This window comes from Ictidomys tridecemlineatus, chromosome 1 (assembly GCF_052094955.1).
Source record: "Ictidomys tridecemlineatus isolate mIctTri1 chromosome 1, mIctTri1.hap1, whole genome shotgun sequence".
In the NCBI taxonomy this organism is placed as follows: Eukaryota; Metazoa; Chordata; class Mammalia; order Rodentia; family Sciuridae; genus Ictidomys; species Ictidomys tridecemlineatus.
This window is the reverse complement of record NC_135477.1, coordinates 194,330,244-194,357,253: the sequence shown is the minus strand read 5'-3', so window position 1 is coordinate 194,357,253 and position 27,010 is coordinate 194,330,244. Positions and strand designations below refer to the sequence as shown.

The 27,010-nt window shown below is 37.3% G+C and overlaps 1 protein-coding gene and 1 pseudogene across 2 annotated transcripts in view; one reads left to right on the top strand and one right to left on the bottom strand.

Annotated features, from left to right (window-relative positions):
* Nucleotides 1–4,844: 4,844 nt before the first annotated feature.
* The window catches only part of LOC144364874 (small conductance calcium-activated potassium channel protein 2-like), a 44,536-nt gene continuing 22,370 nt past the window's right edge, over nt 4,845–27,010 (bottom strand). For both annotated transcript variants that reach the window (XM_078014908.1, XM_078014911.1), the window contains one exon: nt 4,845–4,863. The gene's annotated coding sequence lies outside the window, so the exon portion shown is untranslated. The remainder of the gene's footprint in view (nt 4,864–27,010) is intronic.
* Nucleotides 12,460–16,287, top strand: LOC101972334 (R3H domain-containing protein 2-like; annotated as a pseudogene).

Below are 27,010 nucleotides of genomic sequence, written 5' to 3'. Positions count from 1 at the left end.
ACCTGAGCCACATTCCCAGCCCTGATTAATCTCTTTTAAAAAAGCTCTGGAGAACACTCGCAGGCAAGACTTCCCAAAGGGTGGCCAAAAGATCACATGAATCCAGGCCCATTAAGGTCTACTATGTGAGATCCATATGTGTTTTGACTATCAACTATGGCTTCCAAGTCTTTAAGAATAAATCATGTGATATCCTGGCTGAGATTCCCAGTGCTGTGTGGAAAGCCACCCTGGACCTAGATCTCAGATTTCATGGGTGACTCTCAAGTGTGGCCTCCTAAAATCCCAACACAATTAATGGCAATATATTTCTGAGATAAGTTCCAGAACTCAGTCTGCAAAACAAATCACACAGAGTTCAAGCTGAGGTGGACCCAGTCATCTCTTCCAACCACCACACAAATGACCACAATTCAAACCAAAACACTCCCACTTGGCCCTCATCTTCTTCCATATAGACACTCATCATAACCTCTGGCTGGAGGTTTCCATGAGGGGTGCAGCCCAAGACAGTGTCCAAAATAAGCTCCCATGCTCCTCATTTGCCTAAAGACAGGTTGGCCTGGACACCCTTCCTGAGAACCAAGAGAGATCAAATAGGCCTGCCATTAATACTACTCTGCTTCTCAAATTTGAGGCCTACTGACTGTTGGGTATAGATTCTTTATGTGAATTGGAGTCATGAGAAAACCCAAGTGCCTATGGGCTTGCCTCTGTATGGCTTTGAAGAACTCATTTTGTAAAGGTAAAATTTCCAAGCTGATTCTAAGCCGCAGAGCCTGAGTTAAAGTGTAAAAGACCAGGCATCCTAAAGTTTCCAAAGTGCGGGGATTGGGTTAAAAAGTAAAAGACTGGGTATTGTTAGAGTCCCTCTGCTACCCCCAAAACCTGTAATCCCTGTAGCTGTTAGGACAATACTGGAACTGCCCAGTAAATATTTCCACTGACTTTCTGGTTGTTTAATAGCTAAGGGTTCCGAGTTGCTTGGCACATAGGCATTGCAGGACCTAAACCAATCAGTTTGAATGTGTACCCCACCTAGGAGCACCAATCACTCCTGCCCTGATTGTTCCCGCCAATGTATGCGCTAATCCTGACTCAGGGTTGTTGTTCAATTTTCCCACGCCTCATGATGATTTGTTCTGATGTATGCAAAGCCCCCCACCCTCTCCAAAAAGTGTACTTAAGCTCCTCTTGAACTCTGCTCTGTGCTCTGGGCTGCTCTCCCTTCTTGAGTGAGCACAGAGTCCCAGCGCGCTGGAATGGATCCCCAATAAATATCCCCTTTTGCCAATTGCATGGAGTCAGTCTCTTGGGTGGTCTCTCCCTCCGACATTTCGCCAGACCTTTACAATTTGACACAAAGGATACCTATTCTCATTTCACGGATGTCAGGAACCTTACAGAGTATGGCAGAAGACTTCATCCACAATGACTGTTCCTTTTGCCATTTTTGTTATGGATGGACACATGGGTTTTTTATTTAGTTCCATGGGTGCTGAGAACCTAAGGCACAGCCTCACACTGAACGAAGATGCTGATTCAGACACATCCCTTTACAAAGCAATTAACCAAAAAGCCACAGGTGATGCTTCTTCATTTCCATTTGGAAACTGTTTTCTTCAGGCTTCACAAAGGGGTGGCCTGAGGCAAAGACATTCCTGACATTCAGGGCAACAGAACAATAGGTAAGAAAAAGGCCCAGGAACAGATTTTTCTCACCAGATTAACACTATGGCACTGACAGCTCTTGATCATGCTACTTGGGTTTTTATGTAGCCAAGCAGGTTTTTTCCAGTGAGACTTTACTGGTCACACTGATATCTGAGTTTTCTGAGATGCTCAGCATTCCCTTCAGCTATCCAGTACATGGCCATGTCACAGAGCTTGGAGGTGGTACATATGTTGGACACAAAACCATGAGCCTGTTCTGGAGAGTGACCAGAATTCAGGAAGAATACAGGAACTTAGGAAAATAGTAGGTATTGCCCATCGATAAGGCAAGCCACAGTCCATCTATAAATTGGGCAGGATGAATGCTGGGAAACTTTCCATTAGACAGGACACATCCATATGGTTGTAGATATTAGAAAACAGAATGTTTTCTAATATCTACAACCATAGACACAGTGGGATACATAGACATAGAAACTCTCGCCTTGTACAAACGACTCACTACAAATAGTCCACTCCAAACCGAACAAATCGCCTTTCCTACATGTTCTCAGAACATGAGACAAAACCACAAATTCAAACACACACTCACAAAGGCACCTCATTCCTGGAATTAGGTCTGTGACTACCCGGAGTGTCCTCTGACTGGTGGGCCATACTATGTTTCCCAGCAGTGGCCTGTCCTGTCTCAGATCTGGTATCCTTGGCCAACTCTGTGAAGTTGTCAGAAGCCAGAGATGAGCCACTACCTTCTTTCTTTGGAAAGGCCCCTCTTCAGAGATTTCCTGGCATTTGGCCATCCTCAAATCAGTAGGTAGCAAGACAGACTGACTCTGTCCTTGGTAAATCCAAACAAGTGAGCCCACTGGTACTGGGACTGGGACTGGCTCTGGGTGCCTCGCTACCTGGATCCCAAGTTCAGAGAGTTCTATCATCAAGGAAGTGAGGTGAGGTCACATCCCTCAAGGAAATGAATGAGAACACTGCCTTGGCAACCACTTTTTTCTAACAATTGCTTCCAAGAGTCTCATGAGATGGAGGCTGCTCCATCTTCCTGTGACACTTTCACAAGTTAGAATGCTACGTAAACCATAGGCACCCGGGAACAGCTATCTACAAAGGCCTGGTTTGGTCCATCTTCCCTGCATTGAGAAGAGAGAGGCTGATTCAGACACACCCCTTATTTCTGACCGGGTTGTTTGCCATGGAAGATGACTTTTGCTCTCTCAGGTCCTGCATAGCTGCTTACATCTTCTCCAGGGATAATTTCTGCATCAAACTTTGAGGTTCTCAGCATGTGTAGGATCCCCTACATTCCTGTATTGTAAGATCAACTCTGTACCTGCTCTTCTATAAAGTTAGATTGAGGGAACTGTGTATGGTTAGGGTTAATAACATGGTCGATTTGGGTTAGGTATCATTCTGCTGCATAAATACTGGTATTGGGAACCTGTGATATTTATAAGAATATATAGATGAAATATAAGTATGGAAACAGAAATCTAGGTAAGATTTGAAGCACAGAAGGGCATTAGGCCCATAATTGGGATACACAGGTTTTAATTACATTCTTAATATATGTATCAGATAAATCAGTATACCATGGCATAGCATCTTGTACCTTGGATTATTGAATATACAAGAGAACATCCAGTCAAAATGGGATAGTCGGTAGGGTTAAGAAGATAGTGGGTAGGTTTAGGAAAAAGAGTGAGTATAGGATTTGGACCAAAAGCTCTTTTGCAATCAGGTTTAGGTTACAGAGTAAATGCAAATGTCAGCACATGTGAAGAGTCAGTCACAATGATGAACTGAGGAAAATATGTAGGAAAGCAGATATCACTACAGACATTAGGAAATCAGGCAAAATATAAAGTGTGTGATAGGATTAGACATATTCAAAAGGGGGAGTTTGAATATATAATTTTAGGAAGAAACAAATATGTAGTCACCATTAGGATTGAAATTTGAAAGCATTAGACAATATAGACATGGATGTTTTTAGTAAACCATGCTCACCTTCAATTTAGGCATTGGTACAATCATAAGTGTGACCTTTGCATTTTGTGTCCAGAATATTACTGTGATGAAATGAATATGTAGATCAGGTGACATGAGTATTTCTTCCACCATTTCTGGAAGCAATGTTTTGAAGACCTATAAACTAGTATTTGGGATACAAATAGGTATATCCTGTGACTATGAATAGAGAGAAGATGCATGAATAGACCATACTGTGAATAAATAATATAAATTGTTCCAACTTTAAATAATGGATTGAATTGATATCTTAAAATATATATGAAATCTCATATTGATATACCTACATTCATTCTAACCAGTTATACATCTAATGGTAATATTAAGGTTTCTCTTGATCATGAAGAGTGTGAGATTTTGCTTCAAAAATGATTATGGAAATTGAAAATAATGTGTTTGGAAAGAAGTCTCATGAAAAGGCCAGTCAAGAAACATGGAGGAATACATGTGTTCTGAAGGAGGAAGTGATTGAAAGTGAATCAAATGCCTATAAATTTCTGAACTTGTGGATGAAAGGATATATCCTATGATGTACATGAACTGAAGAAATAGTAATGTACCAATGTTGAATAAAAATTAACATCAAATTACACATCATGTCCCATAGGAATCTACTTGCATTGATGTTAACCTGGGGTCAGTTACTGCAGAAATTTTACAAATTTTATGCACCATTCACCGAAGTTAGTTTTCAGTATTAGGAAACAAATATGTATTTCAGGAAAATGAATATTTCTGAGAATAATCTTTTGAAAAGTTTATTATAAATCCACATATATGAAGATGAATGAATTTAGGGAGTGTATAATAAGATACATATATTTCATATTTTGAAAAATCTGGAGAGTATATATATATATATACACACACACACACACACACACACACACACACACACACACACACACATAAAATGTAACAATATATATGCCAATCGAATTTCATCATGGAATATATATCATCCACAGGTCCAAAAATATTCATTTTACTGAACATCGTTTTATGTATAATATTGTTCATCTAGGAAGCTCACCCATAGGTTGAATTTTCAGTTCCATCAGCATTTACAGGGAGTGAACTCTTCTCACAATTTGTATCTGCCAAAGTCAGCAACCTCACAAGAATGTACATGTGATACCAGACAGGATTCTGTATATGAATATAAAAATACATGTGCTGAATAGGCTACAGAGAAAGGGAGACAGGAATTTGCATATTTGTTAACTTTCAAAACTCATGGAGAATTATTACAATGAAAAGTTGACAAGATTTATATCACATAGCCTTGATAAAGCAAAAGGCAATTCCAAGTATACACCATGCCTCCTCTGAACTGCCCGTACTTCTTTTCTGTTAAATTTATTTTTCTCCATCATGATAGGATTAGTAGTCAGAGTCTAGTAGGTTATAGGTTAGTGTCAGGCTTTAAGTATTTTGAATGGAAAATAGGAAAATGGATCCAATGTGTATGCAAACATGTGCTACACAAAAATCTTCCCACTCTTATCCAGAACACTGCCTTGACCTTACCATAGCCCCAAGTAAGACACAATTAGAGGAGAAGAGGAAGAAAATCTGTGAATACATATCTGGAATTGAAAATTCTCAGGTGTTCACAACCATGAAGGTGGTAGAGGAGATTCCAAAAGTAAGGGACAGGGAAAACACTTCACAAACATGGAGCTCTGATGGCTTAATGACTTCTTGAGAAACTGCCTCTGAGGTTGGGCACTTGAAATATATAAGTACCCTCATAAGTAAGAGTGTAAGTACAATAATATTAGAAGACTAAAGTCAATAACAATTACATAAAAAATCAGTGTGTACCATCTGAAATGAAGTGTTTTTTTTTTTGGTTGCTTGACTAATGGGAAGATGTTTTCAAAGGCATTCTTTTGATATGTACTTGTGGCAAGCCATTATTTTCTATTGCAATTGGTAATACAATCCAGAAACCATCTACCTGAGATTTTGAATGGTTCTGGCACTTTAAATTTTGGTTACAATGACTAGAAGCCGGAAAGGTGGCTTAATGATATTCTATCCAAACAGCTTCTTCATAAACAGGTCTCTAAAACTGCATTCACCAGCTTGCTGCTAGGAAGTGCCCATATCCTGCCACTGTGCCCCTCTCAGGAAAGTAGCCACTTTGGAGGAAGCTCACTTGGATGGGAACAGTTGGTGGCCAGGATTTTGCATCCATCTGTTCACAATAGAATCAGATGACTTATTTTTTATACACCCAAATAAGGCTCAGGAGAACAACTGACAAACCATTTAAAGTCTTCTCTTTACCTATTCCTAATTAGTATCCAAATAGACCCTGTAGAGCCTCTTCTCTGGCTAAACTACCAAGGAAAAGCAAAATGCTTTTTGTTCTAATTTTAGGCTTTAGCATGTCATTTTGTATTCCATATAGCAAACCCTGCTTAAAGAAGTAAGTGTACACTCATATAGTATATCCTTCACTGGAAAGGCTCCATCAATGCTGCTGTACCTTATACTCACAATAAAATGTATCCCTAAAACAGATTAATCATAACCTTCAGGAACCAAGGCTTCTCAATAGGATGCAGTGGCAATTCATTTGTATTATTGCTATAATGGATTCAAATAACTGCCCAAATGTTAAATTATAGACAGTTAAAAGAAGAGTACCTTGGTATTTAATTTATATAAGATTGACTTATATTTGATATTCATACACATAAACAAATATGGCAATAACAATAATTTGTGCCCTCATAAATTTAATATAGTGTCTTCCCTTGCAGATCTGAAAGCTGGCTTTATGCCAGTGTTTGTCTTTTTATTGAAAATACTTTTAAAAATATTACTTTCTGGCACTTTTAAACTATCACAATTGTTGAAAAGGGGAAAATTGATTTCAAAATATACTATGATTTCTGTTTTTAAGAGATGAAATTTCACTCCAGAATAAAGAATTTGAAAAGAGTATAGAACAATTAAGATCGTTCTGTTGGCATTTAAATGCACTTGAACTTCTCTTTAACTTTCTGACCTCATCATCAGAAACTTTTAAGTGAATTATTATTATGGTTGACTTACAGGTAACTATTACTTTATACTGCAATAATAAGGCACTTAGTGCTTCTAAAACACATGTTTAATAATGCCCCAAAGAAGTCTTTATAGTCACATACATTGACAATTGCTATTAGATGCTAATAATTATTAGGATAGTATATCACAGATCTTATTGGATTCTAAAATAAAATTTATTTGGAAATTCAGAATAAGGATCTCATCATTTTCCATACAACACATAAATGTGAATAATTTCTTCTCAGATAAATAGTCTCCCTATATGTCTTAATTGTTTCATTCCTACTTTCACTAAGCAAAAATTTTCAGAACACCTACTATGTATTGGGAAGGCAGTGGAAAACAAAACACACCTGTTCCTTCTCTTGTGGAGATTGCAGTCTATTGGCAGAGGATAAACATAACCACTCCTTTAATCAAATACATAGTTCACACAAACACATACACACACACACACACACACATACCAGGGAGTGAACTCAGGAGCACTCAACCACTGGGCCACATCCCCAGCCCTATTTTGTTTTTTATTTGGAGACAGGGTCTCACTGAGTTGCTTGGCACCTCACCTTTGGTGAGGCTGGCTTTGAACTCGGGATTCTCCTGTCTCAGCTTCCCAAGCCACTGAGATTACAAGTGTGCACCACTGCACCTGGCTCCGCAAGTATTTTTAAATAAAAATTGAGAGATATCAATAGTGTATAATCCTATCTTTGCATGAGTAGACTGTAATAAAATATTTATATATAGGTGAATGGAGAAAGAACTAGGAGAGAGAAATTACAGTATTAATGGTATCAGAAATTTTCTGGTGATTTACAATTTCTTTTTAATATAATTCTGTATTTTATTTCCCATAATATGTGTCATATCATATTCAGAAGGTTATACATTAAAAATAAAGACATAACTATTCTTCCTCACAAAATATTTACCTCTCCTTGACTTTTGTTTTAAAGGCAAGACTTTATTCATCTCAAAATTGCTATAAACACACTTTTACATAATATCATTATAGTAATGCAGACTCCTCCAAGACCACTATGTTTTATCACCAAAGTAATTTCAATCACAGGATGGGCATAGACAGTAGTTACCTAACACTAAAGAAGTAGGCTCATCCATTTTTAGGGTATCTGATGCCTTGGTTGAAGTTCTAGATGCTGCAGGTTACTACTGCCCTGCTTGAAATTATGTGAAGTATAGTTTATCCCACAGGCTATCAGACAGATATTTGGGTAAAATGGAACCATTTGTCCTTTTGTTTAAATATCATTATGAATAAAACCTAAAAATTCCTAGTTCAAAACACTCTTCATCTGCCTGAAATGCCCTTCTTCATTTCTAGCTGTCTATCCATAGTTGTCAGTCTCATACCTTTTGCTATATTTTCCAGTATGCCCTCCCTTAACTTCCATCCTGAAATGATATCTTCTGAACTTCAAAAGTACTTTTCCTTTCTGGTCTCTTATTCCATTCTTTTTTTGTATCATAGTTATTTACATGCTTAATTATCCTATTGTACTTTTATTTCCTTGATGGTAAGGCTATGTCCTTATTATAGTTTGGTTATATATCATACACCATTTAGAAAGAAATAAAGATAAGTTTTGAATTAAAATCTTTATTTCTAAGACAAAGAATTAAAATAATAATGAAAAGAACTCAGGGAAAATAGAATGATTAAGTTTAAATAATTAGAATTATAATGTTTCCTACCCTATATAAGAAATTTTCTTTAAAATCTGACCCTTGTTGAGCACAGTGTTATATGCCTATAATCCCTATGACTTCGGAGGCTGAGGCAAGAGGATCACAAGTTTGAGGCCAGCCTCAGCAACTTAGCAAATCCCAAAGCATCTTAGCAAAAACCCATGTCTAGATTTAAAAAAAAAATAGAAAGGAGTAGGGATATAGCTCAGGGATAAAGCTATATATATATTTTTCTCTCAGGGGGAAAAATCTAGTACCTTAATAGAACATTGTTCTATGTGATGGAATATATAAGAGATAATACTGCATTTAAAAGAGATTCTTTCTGTATTAGTCCATTTTTCATTGTTATAATCCGAGGCTGGTAATTAATAAAGAAAAGCAGTGTATTTAGCACACAATTCTGGACTTGGTAACTTAAAAGAATTTTGAAGGCTGAAAGTCCACATTGTATGGTGCAGGCATTTGCCCAGCTATGATGAAAATCTTATGGCAGATGTCATCATGTAAGGAATATGTAAATGGTGGAGAGATTACATGAGGAGACAAGAAACCAGAGACACTTAGGAGTTAGGCTTGTTGTTTTATCACAACACTCTCATGAGAACTAACCAGGGTGTCAGCAGAACTACATCAATTCCTTCCAAGGGCAGCACACCCAATGACCTAATCATCATCTCCCAACACTAACACACTGGGGACCAAGCTTTGAATATAAGAAACCTTAGGCGACACACCATATCAAAAATATTGCATTTTCTATGTATCTAGTAAATTAGGCTTCTTGGTTATGGTGTCATTTATATATTGCTGCTTAATAAAAGTTACTGTATAGTTTAAAATAGCAACCTACCATTTCTCACAGCTTTGTGGGAATCTTTCTGTTGGATTGTCTGGACTTATGAAAGTGGCTGCCTTCAGGTATCCTGGAGCTGAGCTCTTCCCACGTAGCCTCAACTATGTGTCTAGTGCTTCAGCTATAGTGGCTGGAATAACTGAGGTTTCTTGACCTCTCTCTCCATGTGGTGCCACTCAGTGACAGCTCATATCTTGTGTATCAGTTAATTATTATTGCATAACAAATGACCCTAAAACTTAGTGACTCAAAATAATAGCAATTTATTATTTCTCATGATTCTGTGGGTTAACCACACTTTTGGTCTACTTTTTTTTTTCCACACATACATTTGTTCAGCTACATTTAATTGAAAGATGAACAGGGAATGTACAATGTGGACTCAGTCTTCCCTGGCAAGAGATGCTAGGTGTTGCCTGGATGCCTTAGAACCCAGTTCTCCTCCATATGGTCTTTCACTGCCTAATAGGCCACACTAATTGCCTTATATGGCAGAGTCAGGGCAGCATCCCATGATAGCAAAGGTAGAATATGTAAAGCCTCAAAAGGCCTAGGCTCCAGAATATAACATATTGCTTCTGTCATATCCTGTTGCTCAAAGACAATCACAGGAGTAGTTTGGACCAAAGGGTAAAGAATTTCCTTCATCTCTTGATAAAAGGTGCTGCAAAATATTGTAGCCATGATTTTCTTTCTATCAAAGGAACAATTTAAGATATATATCATTGGCAAGGCGTGGTGGTGCACACCTGTAACCCCAGAAGGTCAGGAGGCTGAGGCAGGATGATCACAAGTCCAAAGCCAGCCTCAGCAATTTAGTGAGGCCCCAAGCCACTTAGAAAGACCCTGTTTCAAAATAAAACATAAAAAAGGGTTGGGGAGATGGCACAATGTTAAACCACTCCAGGGTTCAATCCAAGTACAAGAAAAAAGAAGAAGAAGAAGAAAAAGAAAAAGAAGAAGAAATATATGTAACATGAATCTCATGTTCTCCTGGGATAGGGTATAGTTAAATTCCAGTATAGGCAAATTATTTTTTCCTTTATTTTCTTTTTGAATTTGGATATATTTCTGTTCCATGCTCATTTTAATTTCTCATTTTGTTCTTTTTATTGCTTAGGCAATCTATGAATGCATTCTTATTGAAAAATATTTAAATAACATAATAATAGCAAATTATTACATAGTAAGCATATACTATGTTCAGTCTGCATTTTTATTAGTTCACTTAAGTTACACATAACATTAAGATTCATTTTGGCATAATTATAAAAGCATGAAATATAATTGGTACTAATTCAATCCCCATTTTCCCCTTTCCCTTTCATCCTCCCTCTCCTTGTTCCTTTTCCTCTACTCTACTTATCTTTCTTCTATTTACTTATAGTATTTTTAATTAATGCCATAGATATACATAAAGGTGAGATTCACTGTGGTATATTCACCTATGTACATAGAAAATTTATATCAGATACATTCCACCAATTTTCCCTTTTCCTGTCCCTTCTCCCTCCTCTTTAATAACATTCCTCCACTCCACTCATCTCTCTTCCATTTTCATAGAATCCCCCAATATTCTTCTTCTTTTTTCCTTATTCGGTCTAACTTGTGCATATCAAAGAAAACATTCAACCTTTAACATGCTGGATCTGGCTTATTTCACTTAGTGTTATCATTTCCAATTTCATCCATTTACTGGCAAATGACATAATTTCATTCTTCTGAAAGGAGTATACAGTGTGTATGTGTGTGTGTGTGTGTAACATTTTCTTTATCCATTTATCTGTTGAAGGGCACCTAATTTGGATCCATCATTTGGCTATTTTTAATTGTGCTGCGATAAACATTGATGTAGCTGAATCCTTATAGTATACAAATTTTAGATATTTTGGATATACACCTCAGAGTGTGATTACTGTTTCATATGGGTGTTTCAGTCCTAGTTTTCTGAAGAATCTCCATCCCACTTTCCAGAGTAGTAGTACTTTGCAGTCCCATCAACAATGTATGAGTGCACATTTCCCCCCACATTTCTGCCAACATTTATTATTACTTGTATTCTGGATAATTCATTCTGACTGGAGTGATATAAAATCTTAATATAGTTTTGATTTATAGGTCTCTGATTGCTAGAAATGTTGAAGTTTTTTTCATATATTTATTGGCCATTTGTATTTCTTCTTTTGAGAAATATCTGTTTGGCTCTTTTGCTCATTTTATTATTTGGGTTATGTGGTTTCTTGATGTTTTTGCATTATTTATATATTCTGGATATTAACCCTCTATCTGAAGAGCAGGTGGCAAAGATGTTCTCCCATTCTGTAGGCTATCTCTTTACACTTTTAGTCATTTCTTCGCTGTGCAGAAGCTTTCTAATTCGATGCTATCCCACTTATTGTTTTTGGTTTAACTTCATGCACTTTGGGAGTCTTATTAAGGAAGTTAATAGCCAGGCTTCATTTTAAGTGTTTTACATACATTGCTTCATTTTTATCCTCACAAAATTCTTTGAAGTAAGCATTTTGTAGATGAACTGACTCATAGAGAACTTACATAACTTGTGAAAGATCAAATAACTATTCCCTTATCTACCTTGCTATAGCTCTCTTAGTTTTCCCCTACAATAATTTGGCATGCATGTCTTTAATCTATGTATTTCTATACATTTATGTATTTAATATGTTCATATACATTTCCTTGCCTAAATTGGATCACCTTATATGGAAGATTCTGAAACTAGCTTTTTTAACTCAAAATACAGCAAGATGGCATATCAATATGTATAGATCTACCTCATTTAAAAATAACCTGAGTGCCAAATAATAGAAAAATGGTTAAATAAGTTATAGTATATCCACCTCTATACTTATTGATGTGCCATCAATAAGTATAGATCTACCTCATTTAAAAAATAACCTGATACTCCTTTTTCTCCCTTTCCGAGTTTGGTTTCCCCCCTTTTCTTCCCCTCTCCCCCCCTCCTTCCCAAGTCCCTTTCCCCTCCCCCGCCCCGTGCCCCCTGCTCCCCCGCCCTGGGCCCTGGGAAACCCCCTCCAAGAAGAGCCCTCCTGCAGAAGCCACCTGGTCAAGCCACAGCCAAGTGGCCTTGGGCCCGGGTGGCGGGCGGAGACGCTGGCGCCCTCCCCGCTGAGGTCTGCGTGAGGTGAATTGCTAGAGGCTATCCACTACCTTTTCCCAGTGTCTCTCCAAGTTACATTTGATAAATACTATTCTTAATACTTTACCTTGTATGGATGAGGCAATACATCTCAGCTAGTAATCAGACTTGTTTCTTATATGTGATTCCATTCCAGCACTGGACTCATGGAGGCTGAACATTTATTCAGGAGTCCATAGAGGCTACTGTGTTCTGTTGAAGAACATGTCTGACAGTAACACTAATCAAGAGACCCTGGAAATAATGAAAGAATCAGAAAAAAAAAAAACCAACTGATGGAGGAATCTGTAAGCAAAAACAAGTTTATATCTAAAACTCCAAGTAAGGAAGAAGTTGAGAAAGAAGGTGAAGATACCAGTTTGCAACAGGAGACACATAGGCGGACATCCAACCATGGTCATGCCAGGAAAAGAGCCAAGTCTAATTCCAAGCTGAAATTGGTACGTAGTCTGGCAGTATGTGAAGAGTCCTCCACCCCACCATTAGAAACCCAGGATATAATTCAATTGCATATCAGTTGCCCCTCTGATAAGGAGGAGGAAAAGTCCACAAAGGATGTCTCTGAAAAGGAAGACAAGGACAAAAACAAAGAAAAGGTCCCAAGGAAGATGCTCTCTAGAGACTCCAGCCAAGAATATACAGACTCCACTGGAATAGACCTACATGAATTTCTTGTAAATACACTGAAAAAGAACCCAAGGGACAGAATGATGCTGCTAAAATTAGAACAAGAGATTCTGAAATTTATTAATGACAACAATAACCAGTTCAAGAAGTTCCCTTAGATGACCTCATATCACCGGATGCTATCTACACCAGGTAGCTGCCTATTTTGGAATGGACCACAATGTTGATCAAACTGGGAAAGCTGTCATCATCAACAAAAAAACCAGCAACACAAGAATCCCTGAACAGAGGTTCTCAGAACATATAAAAGATGAGAAGAATGCCGAATTTCAGCAGAGATTCGTCCTCAAGAGAGATGATGCCAGTATGGACGGAGATGATAACCAGATCAGAGTTCCATTGCAGGATGGAAGGAGGAGCAAGTCAATAGAAGAGAGAGAGGAAGAATATCAAAGGGTCCGAGAGAGAGAATATTTGCCTGAGAGACTGGCCAGAACGGATATCTAAATGACATCAGACTCTCCAAAGAAGCCTTTTCTTCTGGTTCTCACAAGAGAAGGCAGATTTTTAGGGGGAACCGAGAAGGGCTGAGTCGTGCTTCAAGCAGCCACCAGAGCAGCACAGACAGTGAACTCAAATCCCTGGAGCCAAGGCCTTGGAGCAGCACAGACTCAGATGGCTCTGTCCGGAGCATGCGACCTCCTGTCACCAAAGCCAGCAGTTTCAGTGGAATCTCTATCCTCACCCGAGGTGACAGCATCGGCAGTAGTAAAGGTGGCAGTGCAGGAAGGATCTTCAGGCCAGGCATGGCACTAGGTGCCCCAGAAGTGTGCAACCAGGTCACCTCACCCCAGTCTGTCCGGGGCCTTCTTCCTTGTACTGTCCAGCTGCTGCAGCAGCAGCAGCAGCAGCAGCAACTTCCTGCTCTTCCACCCACACCTCAGCAACAGCCTCCTTTGAATAATCACATAATCTCACAGGCAGATGACCTCAGCAACCCCTTTGGACAAATGAACCTTAGCCGCCAAGGTTCTGCTGAAGCAGCTGACCCCTCTTCAGCTCTATTTCAGCCCCCACTTATCTCCCAGCACCCTCAGCAGACTAGCTTCATCATGGCTTCCACTGGACAGCCCCTCCCCACTTCCAACTATTCCACTTCTAGCCACGCACCACCTACTCAGCAAGTCCTGCCACCCCAGGGCTACATACAGCCTCCTCAACAGATCCAGGTGGCCTACAGCCCCCAACGTGGTCAACAGTTGCCTCAGCCATCCCAGCAGCCTGGTTTACAGCCCTTGATGCCTAACAAGCAACAGGTGGCTTACCAAGGCATGATTGGGGCCCAGCAGCCCCAGAACCAGGGCCTGCTCAGCAACTAGAGGAGCAACATGAGGGGCCAAATGCAAGGCCTGGTGGTTCAGTACACTCCACTGCCTTCTTACAAAGTCCCAGTGGGCAGTGACTCGCAAAATGTGGTTCAGCCACCTTTTCAACAACCCATGCTAGTCCCTGCGAGCCAGTCTGTACAAGGAGGTCTCCCTGCAGGGGGTGTACCAGTGTACTACAGCATGATCCCACCAGCTCAGCAGAATGGTACAAGCCCTTCTGTTGGGTTTCTACAGCCCCCTGGCTCTGAACAGTACCAGATGCCTCAGTCTCCTTCTCCCTGCAGTCCACCACAGATGCCACAGCAGTACTCAGGAGTGTCACCTTCAGGACCAGGAGTGGTGGTCATGCAACTGAATGTCCCTAATGGACCCCAGCACCCCCCCCAAACCCATCCATGGTTCCATGGAATTACAGTAAATACTACATCGACCAGCAGGGTCAGAAGCCTGGAGACCTGTACAATCCTGACACTAGCCCCCAGGCCAACACACAAATGAGCAGCAGCCCTGTCACATCTCCTACTCAATCTCCAGCACCCTCTCCTGTCACCAGCCTCAGCAATGTCTGCACAGGACTCAGTCCCCTGCCTGTCCTCACACAGTTCCCCCGGCCTGGGGATCCAGCACAGGGTGATGGGCGCTACTCCCTGTTGGGCCAGCCATTACAGTACAATCTGTCCATCTGCCCTCCCTTGCTTCACAGCCAGTCAACTTACACGGTACACCAGTCCTTGGGCGCATGCTGGAGGTGACAGATCTGAAGATGCCACAGATGCCACAGCAGTACTCAGGAGTGTCACCTTCAGGACCAGGAGTGGTGGTCATGCAACTGAATGTCCCTAATGGACCCCTGAAGGCATCACTCGTACTGAGGCAGACAAACTCTTCACTCAACTCGCCATATCCAGTGCCAAGATCCAATGGCTCAAGGATGCTCAGGGGCTGCCTGGTGGGGGTGGAGGGGACAACAGTGGGACTGCCAAGAATGGCCGCCACTCAGACCTCGCTGCCTTTTACACCATTGTGGCTGTGTTTCCCAGCCCCCTGGCTGCCCAGAATGCCTCCCTTCACCTGAACAACTCTGTGAGTCGCTTCAAACTTCAAGTGGCCAAAAAGAACTATGACCTGAGGATCCTGGAGCGAGCCAGCTCCCAATAAATGGAGAAGGGGAAGGAAGTGTCACAATAGGGCCTGGGGACAGAGTGGAGAGGACCCAGATGGAACAGAGGCAGAAAGTAAGGAGACAGATGCCAAACTGGGGCCTATGTCATTAGGGATCAAGAGGGAAACAGACTCACACTGGCACTGGACTCCTTGCCAATTCCCTGCCATGGGTCCCCTCTTTTTCCTTGATTGGACCCCCTTTGCTTCCCTCTCCTTTCCATCCTCTTCTATCATTTTTTTAATCTCTTCTTCCACCACAGAATTAATTTCTTATTTTTTTTGTCAGGTAGAATTGGGAGCATCCCACACTCCCCTCTTTATTCTCTTTCCATCCTATTTTCCTTTTCCTTTTTTTGGTCTTTATGAGTATATTTATATGGACAGAATTAAGAAAAACTAAATTGATTTCCCCATTCTCTTACTTCCCCCAGCTTGTCTCCCCAAACCCCCCAGAGTTAAAACTTGGGGACTCCCCTTACCCCCAGAACACTTGTATATTGTTTGTTTGAGGTTTGTGCCACAGTAACAGACACAGTATTTAATTGCACATACAGATGTTTGCTGGGTATATTCACTGTAAATTTTATTTAATCTGGTTTTTGTTTGTTTGGGGGGTTAATTGGGGGGAGGTTGATTTTGTTTTTAAATATATAAAAAAACTGTCAAAAAAATAACCTGATACTACTATGTGGATACACTATAATTTCTTTAACCATTTCTCTATTATTTGGCACTCAGGTTATTTCCAATTACTTCTTATTGCAAATAATGTTACAATAATCCTTTATTAATTCATTCTTTTATTTTTAATATCAATATTTGTGCACTTGTATGATAATTTCTTTAGAATAGGTCCTTAGAGTGGATTTGATGGACCAAATTCTGTTTGCTAGATACTGCTGACTGTCCCTTTAATAAGGTTTCAACAAGAGTGTGTGAAAGTGTCCATTTCCCCTATACTCAATATTTTACATCATAAGCAGTTTAAGTTTTATGGACAATGGTATTGGACAAAATTATGTCATTGATGTTTTAATATAAATTTGTTTGATTGTTAGTAATTGAAATTTTTTCAAACAGTATGACTTTTCCTTTTGTAAAGTGTCTATTATATCATTTTCTCATAGATTTCATGTTATTTTGGTAATGAATTATCACACAAAATAAATTTCATGTTTATTTTGTGTTATTTACATATATTTATTTTTTAAATTTTCAATAATATTTTATATATATTTTCTCTCATTCTATCACCTGTTATCAGCTGTCTCAGTCTTCTTCACGGAGACTAGGTTATATACTTTGCTTAGGAAAAACTTAACACCCAGCAAATTTTAAACATATCCATTATTTTCTTCTATTGTTTTTAATACTTTGTAAAAATCATAACTTTAAAGTTTTTGTTCAAGGTTTTTAATTGGGGGGCCGACTATTTTCTTTCTCCACTTGATAGGCCACTTGTTCTTTTTTTACAAACCCATCTTTTTCTCAGTGATCTGAAGTTTATTATGAACCAAAATTAGCACACCTTTTTAAGTGTGATCTTTTTTTAAAAAAAATCATACTTCTGTTCCCCTGAGTTGAGTGACTTTCTTTGAACTAAAACTATGCTCTTTTCACATTATGTTTTGACATCTCACAAGTAAAACATTCCTCTTTCTCTTTCACTCTTTTTATGAAAATTATTTATAGTTACAAAGTTATTTGTATGCCTTTCCCAACTATATGAACTGTGGGGATTAAACCTGAGGGTGCTTTACCACTTAGATACATCTCTAGCCCTTTTTAATTTTTTTAAAAAATTTTGATACAGGTTCTCACTAAATTTCCCAGGCTGGCCTCAAAATTAATCCTCCTGCCTCAGCCTCCCTTTCAAGTATCCAGAATTGCAGGCCTGTGCCTCCACTCACAACACATTTATATGAACCTATATGAAGAAAAGCTTCCTACCACCTAAAATTTACTTTTCACTTATATAATTTTTACTGATATAATTTCTCTTTCAGGGGTGTAATGAAAAATTGTTTATAGATTTAGGTTATCATAAAAGGAGAATTAAATTTAAGAAAGTATTTGTATTTACTAGAGGAAAGTTACCTGTAATACCAAGGAACAACCTTATGTCAGAGGGGAGTATCCATAAGAGAAATCCACAAGAAATTAGGTTGGAAGACTACCTTGGAATACAGTCACACACCAGACATCTCTAACTTTAATTCTCAGCAGGGTATGACCCTCACTATCCACTTATCCACCAAGGAGCCCCAAACTCCTTTTACCTGACTGTCCACCTGTAGGGGACTCTTGCCTTTAGCAAATGTAAGTAAACCAAATACTGAATAACTGGCAGTTTGTTATTGTTTCCTCTGAAGTGGCATTCCCTTTCTCCACAGAGAAGCCTTCTTCACCATGGCTGATTTTAGGACTGTCAGCAAAAGAGTGCATTATAGATAAACTTCCTATTTTCATGTCACTCTGTTTACTTGGCCACTGGCCAAGAAGATACCAGCACTCCAGGTGGTGAACACCCCCTTACTAATTTTTCACAAACATATCCAGTATAGTACTTTGAAGAAATGTGCAAACAAGGCCTCTGGCCTTGAGCTCGGCTTCACAGAGATGTCTACATTTTTAAGATGTAGTTACAAATGGGCTCCATGGTGACAGCTGGCACGGGGAGGATAGAAAGAAGAGAAGCTCTCCCCCTCTCAGGTATTGTCCTTGAAGAGTTAATTTGCCCAGAACAGTGAAAGTAAAAGCTGCTTTTATGTGAACTTCTGCAGACTGTGAACTTCTGAGCCCCTCCTCTTACATGCTGGGTAAATAAGAACATATAGAAATTTTTCATGTATTTATACTCCTTTCAAAAATGACTTAGGGGTCTGGGGTTGTGGATCAGTGGTAGAACGCTTGCCTAGTATGTGTGAGGCACTGGGTTCGATTCTCAGCAACACATATAAATAAATAAATAAATAAATAAATAAATAAATAAATAAATGCCCACTGATGACTAAAAAATATTAAAAAAAAAGATTTAGGGAATAAAATACAGAGACCATAACTAAGAAAGAAGTGAAGTTTGGTTGGCCAAAGTTCCCAAGTGATAAGGTAAATGTAAGAAATATAACACTCTGATAATGAAATAGGCAGACAGATACTTAACAGTACAGAAGCTGTTGGAATAATGATCTTTCCCATAGACTCTTAAAGCATTGTCACAGGATTCTCTCCAAGACTTCAAACCTCCATCTACTTCCTCTGGTTGAGGGTCACTTGCTTCTTTCCATAAGTGATCAAACTTAAAGGAAATTTTGTTTCTTGGATCTAAAAATCGGCTATTACCCAGGTCATCATGCTCTGTAATTAAGATCTTCCAAATAAGAATTAAAATTATGAGTAACTATAAAAAATATAGTTATCACATTTTGCAAAACAAGTAAATAAAATTGAGGAAAGCAGTTTTTCATTAAGTCAAATTTCTCTTTCATATTGATTTTTTCCAAGTCTCATTTTTATTCTTATGAAAATATTATATTTATGGTAAGTCAACTTTATCCTATAAATTGCCCCCCTCCTAAACAGCCATCATTTTTTGGTTGGTCTAATATTTACGTAAGTACTTTTGAACACTTTAGTATTCTTTTTTCTATATTTTATGAAAAATTTTCAGAGTCATTCTACTGTACATTTAATAATATATAAAGGTAAAAATCTCCTATTTCCCAAATAGCAAATTCCTAAAGGGACTTAAAGTAGGCTACATTTCAGTATGAATGCTTTTATTTCCCCATTGAATAAAAATGTCTCCTGTTATTCTTACTAAAAAGAATTAGAGACAGCTGGAAAACCTTTAAGATCTTTTGATTTTCTCTCTTCATATTAGGGGCATCTCTCTCTCTCTCTCTCTCTCTCTCTCTCTCTCTCTCTCTCTCTCTCTCTCTCTCTCTCTAAGATAACAACTAGTATCAGCAGAAAGAGAAAAGAATTTCCTAATGTGTAGAATATTTTTAAAGCTTTGAAAATCAAGACATAAATTTATTCAGCACTTAATTCATACATCTGCTTTGGTTTCTATCATCTCAACTACCTGTCAGGCATAGTCTATCTAATGGGTGTATTTTTTTTCATATTTTTTTTGATCTTTTGAAAATATGTGAAAAGGCCATTTGTTGGGCATGTAAGCTGGAAATAAGCCTATTTGCCTTTGTGAGGGCTCATAGGGCTCCACACACTGTTTCTGATATTTGTGGTTTGGAACACCAATCACCACCAGCCCTATCACCATGGTAACCTGGCCACCCTCACGTGCACATTGTGTTCCTTTTCTTTCTGCTTTTTGCCAGTGAACTTTCAGCCCATTGGAAGCCACTTGTAAGTGTGTTGCTTTCTCACTGGATTATTATGGCCCTCAGCTAAATTTACTAGGTAACAGACTATGCATAAAAGGCTTCCCTATGCAATAATAACGTGGAACATGTTCTGTGAAACTGGTCACCAGAGGCCTCTTTTATACTTTGTCACCACAACCTCCTCAGCTCTTCAGTGGGCTTTGGCTGAACCAAGTGAGCCCACAGCCATTGAGTACTCTTCTTCCTAAAACCAAAAAGTGTATGCGTGTGTGTGTGTGTGTGTGTGTGTATGTGTGTGTGTATGTGTGTGTATATTTGTGTACAATGAAAAAAAAATTGTGGATACTTTGAGCCAATTAATACTGCTACCAGGTAAAAAATCCCAGCAATAAAGGTGCCTCTGAAAAAAACATACTACTACACAAATCATACAGATGCTTTTTTAATTAGATGCTACTCAAGTTTTATGATGTTATATGTTGCTCACTTTCATCATATAACTCTGCTGAACCCTTTTTTTTGATATAAGAAATACCATAAGTAACATTGCCTATTATATATTAGGTAACTTATCAGTACTTGTTAACTGAATGCAAGTATTGTCTTAAACTTTTTATGGCATGGTATTAAAAGGATATCAGTGCCAATGACCAAGAAATAAACAAAAAGAATCTTTGAAATCTTTAATAATCTCACAGTTATTTTTAAAATTCAGTTGATAATTAAATTCAGCCTACAAAGAAAAAGCATGAAGTTGACTGTTTCATTTAAATTCTCAAAATTTAGCACAACATTCTCCCTCATATCTGGATTATGAACCTACTATGAAACCAATGAATACCAATTAATGAATGGCTTATGATTTAGGATTTACCATTTCCTGAGTGGACTTTCCTTGAAAAAAAATCAGTGCAAAATCATTTAACATTAACAAAGCATTATAGCCTCTTATATAATAAATAAGTCTTAAAAGAGCTATAATGAACTCCCTTCTCTCATTGCTAATATTAGTTACTTGTATGTCCATTCTATTTCTTGATTTAGTACCTCAAAAGTTTATCAATCTTATTAATTTTTCCAAGAATCACCTCTTGACTTCATTGATATCAATTATATGTTTCATTTATTTCTGATTCATTTTTATTATTTCTGTTCTTTTGCTAACTTGATGTTCTTTTGCTAACTTGCTGAGATAATAATTAACTCAGTATTGTTTAACCATTATTCTTTAATATGAGCATTTTCTCAGTTACTTTTGTTAAAATCAACAGATTTTATATTTTTAGTTGTAGAATTTGTAAGGAAGTAAGTAATTTGCAGTTAATTATATTGTGCCTTGTGATGGCTGATTTTAGGTACCTAGATATTTGGTTATATATTGTGTCTGAGTATCTGAGGGTTATTCTAGATAAAAATAAACATTTAAATTTGCAAAATTAGTACAGCAATATGCCCTCTCCAATGTGGGTGGCCTCATCTAATCTACTAGAGACCTGAATAGACTTAAAGACAGAGTAATCAAGAAATCTTTCTCTGTTTGATTGTATTTGAAGTGAGATGTGAGTCTTCTGCATTTGGATTATGACTCATACTGAAACTCAGACCATGAGCTCTCAGGAGAGAGCCTCACTCTGGCCTTCAGACTCAGACTGGAACTATATAATTATAGGTTTCCAACTTGTCACATACAGATTTTGGACATTTTAGCCTCCATAAATGCATGAACCAATTCCCTTATACTAAATGTATTTTTAAATGTCTCTATTTGTGTGCGCATACTATTAGTTTAGCTTCTCTAGAGACACCAGAATAAGACTCCCATACAAGATACACCTGTTATACAGATAAATTATTTGAATTCATGAAAAGTAAACTTTCATTTTTATGTACCAGCTACAAAGCTAAAAAATAAAATTTTCAATTAATAGCTCTTATAATAGAATAAAATATCATGTACTTTGGACTAAATCATATAAAATAAGAAGACCCCTCAGGAGAAAATTAAACTATTAAGAGAAATTGAAGTTCTAAGAACAAGATACTATTTTTGTGATTATCAGATTTAATATTTTCTGAAGGGCTATGTTAATTCCCCACAAGAAGTTAGCAAAATTACAATCAAATCAAGGAGCCTGTATTGACAAGATAATTTAAAAAATAACATAGAAAATTAAAAAGGTTAAGAAAATCTGTAATATAATCCTTAAAGAAGCACAAGTATTTGCTCCTCTAGTTGTTATAATTTACTACAAACTTGCAGCAATTAATATATTGGCATAAGGATAGAGAAATAGATCAATGGAACAGATTAGATTGTTCAGAAGCAAGATCATTTATACACTTGTCTTACAACAAGTGACATTAGAGTATGGGAGAGTGTAGACAGTGGAGAATTGGGGTAAATTGGATGAATGATACTGAACAATTAAAGACACCTATATGGAAAAAGTCAACTTCAATCCCTACTTCATATTCAACATAAAAATCAATACTTGCAGGCTTTCATACCTACTAACTAAACATATTTATTAAAGTTCTGATAATGTAAACATATATCTTTATGACCTTAGGTAGAAAAAAGACTTCTTCAAGAGAACACATAAGTTACTAATCATACAGGGAAGGGATAACACACTTTAACTACATTTAACTCAGATTCATCAAAAGCCACCTCAAAGAAGAAAAAAATTAAGTTGCAGAAGTGGAGATGGATGTGACACATATAACAAAATGATTCATATCCAGAATATATGAAGGATTCCTAAACCCTCAATAGGAAAAAAAAAGTATCAAAACCCTAATAGAAGAAGATGGGGGTATGCTTAGGGTATACAGCTCAGTAGTAGAGTGTTTGCCTAGCATGAGCATGTCCTGGTGTTGATCTATGTCCTAGAAAATAAAGGAAAAATACAAGCACTTCACAACAGATGACATTTAAATAGCCAATATACATACAAAGGTGCTCTAACTCTTTAGGAAATAAGGAAATGCAACTCAGAAAATATTAAAAACTATTACCCACTAACAAGTCAGCAAAATTATTATCAAATATTGATGATAATTTGGAGCAATAGGAACTTACTTACACTGCTGTTGGAGCAGTAAATGGCTCAAATTCACCATTTCATACATACATGAGTCACATGAGATTCTAATCAGCAACAGATCACATATATAACAGTGATCCCATAAGAGTATAATGGAGCTAGCCAGGTGAAGTGGTGCACACCTACAATTTGAGCTAATAGGAGGATGAAGTTTTGAAACTAGCCTAGGCAGCTTAGCAAGACAATGTTTTAAATTTTTTAAAAGTAATAATAATAAAAGGCTGTACATGTAGCTTGGTGGTAGAGAACCCTTGGCTTTAATCCCTAGTACCACCAAAAAAGATCATAGTCTAACTGAAAAAAATCCTTAATACATAATGAAGTCATAGCTGTCTTGACATCAACATGACACTCATGTGTTTGTGGTGATGTTAGTATAAACAAACTTACAGTTCTTCCAGTCATATCAAAGTATAGCACATACAATTCTGAAAAATGAATAACATTTGATAATATAATGAGCATCTATATTATTCATTTGTATATTTGCTCTCCCATACTTTTTTTTTTATTTTGGAGTCTTGCTACTTATTTTAAAAGTGCATATCCAGTTGTGGTGTTATCCACGTATAGTCACAGCATTTTGGAAACTGAGGAAGGAGGATTGCTAAGCCAAGAAGAATGCTTTAATCCAGGGGATTGGTGACAGTCAAAGTAAGACCCCATCTCTTAAAAACCAAAAATGGTAAGTTTACTATAAAATAATATGCAATAACAGGCTACAGTGGGCCAAAGTAAGTGATTATCTAATATTATCTAGGTTTGTGTATGTATTCTTCATGATGTTCAAACAAGGACAAAATCACCTAACAATTAACCTGTCAGAATGTGTCCTATCATGAACATATACATATATATTCTTTACAGTTAAGCATTTAATACAGTAGACTTTGGTCAAATATGGATAATGCACATCTACAATATAGCTCCACTGAATTGATACAGGCTCTTAAGAGTATAAAACACAGGCCAGAGTTAAAATATTTAGTATAAAAATGGAAAATATCTTAATTTTTTAATCTATCATGTGTTGCAATGATTATATATTTATTAGGCTGAATAAAATGTATCATTAAAATCAACTTTATCTCTGTCTACTTACATTTAAATGTAGCTTGGAAAAAAATTTAAATTATATATATATATTTCACATTATATTCTATTACATATCACTATTTCAGAGACATTACTCACATGTATACTTGAAGACACGCACCAGGAGGATTGTAAGTAACATTATTAGTTATAATTCCCAAACTGGAAATTATTACTAAAGTGTAATAATATATTGTGGCATATTCATACAACATATAGCAAAAAAAATAACAGTAGTAATAAAAACATGGATCTATCTTCAAAATATTATTAACATAATGAAGCCAGATTAAAAAAATAAAAACACATATGATTGAATTCATTCTATTATATTTAAGAAGTTCAAAATCAGACAAAACTAACTATGGTATTTAGGGACACCTGATTAGATGAGGAAATTATAAAAAAGCAGTGACTACCATAAAAGTGGGGTACCTTTTAAAGAGATATGATTAGAAAAGTGCTGAAAGTGTGATAACTTCACCACACATTATGCCCAGTGATGGTTAAATACTGGTGTTCTGTAAATTGTATATTTTTTATTTATATGCATTTTCTGATTGGGTTACAATTCACCATAAAGAGGACTTAAAAAAGAATCATCAGGCAAAGAAAAAAGAAGGGTAAAGTTATCAATAAAATAAGTCTAAATGGTCATTCTAATACCCAGTTCAAAGAAAAAAAGGACAATTTTCAAATTCTGTAAGGGTATAGCAGAACAGACCTGTAACACCAGGTTCTCAGGAGAAGAGTGAGGTAGGAGAATCAAAATCCAAGGTCAGAATCAGTATTTCAGTGAGACTCTGTCTCAAAATTTAAAAAAATAAGTAAAAATTAACAAAGAGTTTGGGATACAGCTCAAGGGTACAGTGCTCCTGAATTAAACACACACACACACACACACACACACACACACACACACACACACAGAGAGACAAACACAAACACTGTCAGAGCTTCAGAGACAGAGAACCTCCTCCAAGACTGGGGGTTAGGGAGGAAGAAAGAGTGGATGATATACAAGGAGCAGTGAGATTATTCTAGACTTTAATAGTAATACTAAAAGCTAAACAACACTAATTTCCAAAACAGAATTCAACATTCAAACAAATTATCAATGACGCGTCATAGTACCATACTCCTATATATACCGAGGTAAAAAATCTTATCTCCCATATATTCTTTCTCATTAAGCTTCTGTGGGTTCTGCTATTGTAAAATGAATATAAATATCAATAAAAGAAAAATCTGGAATATAAGAAATGAAAGAACCATTGTGGAAGAACGGCTAAAAGAATGCCCAGAATGAAATGAAGGGAAATTACAGGATGAGAACTATTTAATAAACAAAAATATCACCAGTCCACATTTAGGTCAGAAAAACAGAAATATCACCAGTCCACATTCAGGTCAGAAGATCCTGGGAGAAACTGTCTCAAGAAAAGAAAATTGATACCACAACTGAGGGAACTAAAAATCTTGAGAGAATATTTGGAAAACTGGTAGAGAGTTTGAGAATCAAAACATAGAAAACTGTACAAATAAGAAAACAAGGTAATTTTCTAATCAAAAACTTCCTCCAGACCCAATGTTGAGCACCTTAAGAGCTATAATGCCTGCAACTCTTAGCAGGCACTACAAACCTGCATGTGACAATGTCCCAAATAGTGTTAAGCTGAATATAATCTAAAGTACTTCACCAAAAATTTCCCAAAGTATTTAAAATGTTCCTGTGGGAATTTACATTAATTCTATTAAAAATTGTTAATAAATAGAAATTGTTTTTATACTTCACTAAAATGGTCAAATTTTCTTATACATATTTTATAAGCAAAGGGTACACCACAATTGTTGAGTTCAACAATATAATATTTGCCAAGCACCTAGAAAACAAGCACAACATATGAATGCTACCTAATAGGACTAAAGCAAAGGACAAGGATTGGATACTAGTCCTGGTTTTGCTCTAACATATCCTGAAAAAAAAACAAATATGGACCTGAACATGAAGATGATTTGTCAATACCACCTACACTTAAATACTATTGGCTACCACAAAGTAGTAATGGGTATATACTTGCCTTATGCTGCCAACAACATAGACCTACCTGATAACCGAACTCACACTTCATGATAGAAGTACTATCTAAGCATTTCCCCCTTTGCCTTTAATTCAGGTCAGAGTTCATTAAGACCACCAGCACACTTCCACATTGATTTCGTCTCCTTACAGAATTGGACTACACATGTCAGAAGATCAGTTTAATACTTTAGAACCTGGTGCACCAATGAGATGACAATCACTCCATCCAGTGTTTTAAAAAGCATGACTTGAAATTTGCCCTAAGGGAGCCAATATCCACTTTTAAGAATCAGGACATTAGAAAATCTGAAATTTGGAATGCCTGAGAAAATGTTTTTTTACATTTAAAACACACTACTGCCTTCCTTTTCTAGGAATTTAATGTATGAAGTATTATATTCCAGGTACAGTCTTTTTCTGACCTGAATCCCTCCTAGGGACAACAGATGGATCGCAGCAGAGTTTGAGAAAGGACTGCGACCTGAATCCAGTTTTATGACCACAACCAACCCTTCCTTCCAGGACCCGCCAAAAAATCAAAACATAACAAAACATACCAAATCGAGAAAATGCCCTCCAGGACCAACAGGCAGCAGAGTCCCTGCCGCTGGCCACGGGGACATGGCTGGGCCTTAGCTGAGAGCGAGGAGGACCCTGCTTCCTGTAGGAC